Source organism: Triticum dicoccoides, chromosome 1A (assembly GCF_002162155.2).
Source record: "Triticum dicoccoides isolate Atlit2015 ecotype Zavitan chromosome 1A, WEW_v2.0, whole genome shotgun sequence".
NCBI classification, from domain to species: Eukaryota; Viridiplantae; Streptophyta; class Magnoliopsida; order Poales; family Poaceae; genus Triticum; species Triticum dicoccoides.
Window position 1 is genome coordinate 178,674,371 of NC_041380.1, and position 3,394 is coordinate 178,677,764.

Sequence of the window (3,394 nt, forward strand, 5' to 3'; positions counted from 1 at the left end):
ATGGCTTCCGAGGTGGTGGCACCCAATGTTCTTCTATTGAAGCCCCTTCACGTAATCCGACTTTTTTTGGTAGCTTCGGCCTCTCAAGCCGCCTTGAATATTTCAAAGTGCTCTGCCGTGATTGTTGGATTATACTTTACAATCTCGGAGTAGGGTTCCTTTTCGTTGACGATCCGACATTTCACCCTTGCTTTCAGGGCGGCCAACGCGTCGCTAAACTTGCTCATGGCGTGTTTGTTTATCTTCTTCATTGCCGGGTCCTTATCTGGATCTTCATAATCCTTTTCATTCCGGCCCAGGAACAAAAATATCTGGTGCAGCTTCTTTAGGAGGGATGGCCTCATATTATCTATCTTGTTTAGTTTCTCATCGTTGATGGTGGTGGTTGTCCGTATGATGCAGCCAATTTGATTGCCGTAGCACGCGCACGCTTCCTCGGGTGTGTTTGGTTCAAAATTGTCGTCGTCCACTTCCGTGACCACCAGTCTAGTACACCTGAGCTTGTTAGGATGTCGTCTCCTCTTTGCTTTCGGTTCTATACCGGCTCCTCTCCCCGAGGCAGCACCGGTCTCAGTCTCAGCGCCGGTCTCGATGCCGGTCTGAGTCTCAGCACCAATCTCAGTCTCAGCACCGGTATGCGTGTCGGTCTCAGTCCCCGATGCGACCGCTGGGCCCGGTAACAACATCGGTTGATCGTCAGCAAGGCTCAAAAATTCGCCTGCCACCAGGTAGACGTCGTCGCAATAACCAGAACCCTGTCCTTCATCGTTGCTAGCCATGTTTCCTATGGTTAAATCTAGTCAATTAATTCTAGACCTAATAAAATGAATAATGACATAAAAAAGGCCTATGTTTTGCTGGAACGTTGACTCCTTCCCGGTGTGGCAAATCCCGGGCACTCGATATGTCCTAGTTTGTAGCACAAGTCATGCCGAAATTCACGGAAAATTTCGGCATCACTTTTGCTAAAAAGTGGACAAATCGAGAACCTCAAATTTGCCGGAACGGAAATGAATCAACATTCCAGAAAAACATAGGCCACTCAGCTTCATTCCCTGGAAACAACAAAGCCACTTGGGCACAATCGAACCACTTCAATGAAAAGATATAACATGAGCAAACACTATTGAGGAATTTGCATATAACATGGCCACTTTAATGAAAATATATAATCAACAATAATGGAATATGCAAATGAACATCAATGACATATATCATATAACAACAATCTTGTTTTTTGTTTACATAGCAACAATTAGTTTAACCAAGTTTTTGAAAATAAAAACAATTCTGTTTTTTGTTTATAACTAAATGCCATAGCTACTATTTTTTATTTATAGCTAAATACTTTTGTTTTTTGTCTAAATCTAAAAGTCTAGGAACTCCATTTTCTCTAAACCTTCTGACCTCACCGAAATTTCCACAGCAAGACCTTAGTACCTACACCCAATTTCTTCAACAATATTCAGGTCCATTGTCCAAATAATTCAAATTTCATTTGAATGAAATTTGGAACAAATTCAGTTCCATAGTCCAAATAATTTTTATAGCGAAGTGTTTTTTGTTTATAGCCTCTGTTAATTTAAATCTAAATGCTACTATTATTTACATACCCTCTATTAATTTAAAGCTAAATGGAATTACTATTTAGGCATTTTCATAAAAATTTGCCCTAGCTAATTTCCTAAAAAATTGCTAATTATTTTTCCTAAATGCTAAAAAATGCCTACTGCCCTAAACAAATTTAGGGTTCATATGAACACCTAGGGTTCATATGAACATCAACACAACATCAACATATATATGAATTGCCCTAGCAAAGAGAGAGAGGAGGGTAGGGGAGAGGAGAGGCAGAGCCTTACGGTCGGCGGCGAGGGCAGGCTCTGGCTCGGGCGGCGAAGGTCCTGGGCGGGCTCGGGCGGCAACGGTGAGGTCGAGGGCGGCGGCGGTGAGCTCGAGGGAGGCGACGGTGAGGTCGACGATGGCCTTGGGCGGCGGCTGTGAGGTCGAGGGAGGCCTCGGGCGGCGGCGGTGTGGTCGAAGGCGGCCTCGGGCGGCAGCAGGGCGACAACGACGATGGAGCAGTTGGGGAGAGGGGGAGTGGAGGGGGAAGGACTTAGCGAAATTTTGAGCCCACGCGGCCGGGGGTTAAGTCAAACTAGCAGTATCGCGTTTTGCCAAAACGTGCTATAGCTAAGTTAGCTATAGCGTTTCCCAGCGAAACACACTACAGCTATTCCTTTATGTTTTATTTTTCTTTTTCTTTTGTTTTCTTTACATTTTCTTTTTTTCATTTCTCCTTTTTATATTTCTTTCATTTTCATTTACTTTTCTATTTATTTTCTTTTTCATAGCAGTAGCGCTCTACAGCATAAACGCGCTACTACAAAGTTTTTAGCAGTAGCGTGCTTCTGGAAGAACCGCTACTACTATTCCTAGCCTACCGACACCAGCGAGAGAATTATAGTAGTAGCGCTTTTCCCCGTAGATGCGCTACTGCTACATCTTGTAGCGTGCTTTTGTAACAAGCGCTACTAATAAGTAGCAATAGCGCCGTGTTTTGACCAGCGCTACTGCTATACCTCTGTGTATAAGGTTTTCCCTAGTAGTGAGAGAATATTCTTTATACCTTAAACTGGCCCACCATAACATGAGTCGGCCATCCATGAGCCGCCTTCTGGGCCACCGGGTCTTGTCCCTCCACTGATCCACCTGCTGGGTCACCAATGAACCGCCAACTATGGGCGGGTTACTAGTCAGTCACTGGGCCAGGGCACGTCACTGGTGAGTTGCCAAGTCCGGCCGGGTCATACATCTGGCCGGGTTACACCGCGGGGTATATCCCCGACATTAGCCCCAGTTTATTTTGGATTTATCCATGTTAAACTCATCCTACAAAATAAACACAAGAACATATTTGATAGGTTGCACTCTGGGTTAAAAGTTCTTGTAAGCCGGCACCTGATCATCCTTAAGTCCTGGTTATTTCCTCCTTCTGGAAAGTCCGGGTCAATAGACCAGCTACATATTCAATTTGCTGACATTGGCTTCTCACAGAAATATTGTGAACAATAATTCATTTGATTCAGCTCCCACAGCTTAACAAAAATATTGATCCTGAAATACTCATCTAATTTTTAGCCGGCTTGAAGATGTAGAACTTGCCGGTTTATCATTGCCAAAATTGCCAGTTTGTAAATATTGATGGCACCGGGTCATAATTGTTGCTAACATTCAGCTTGAAAACGTACCTCCCTTATATGCATATCACTTGTAGTCCCCAAATCTTAAGAAGGGAGCGTAGTAACAGCTTAAGACTTGCTTCAATATAAATGTCGCAACCTTGAAGAAATCCAGGTTGTTCATCTCAATCAATAGTCAAAACTGAATATTC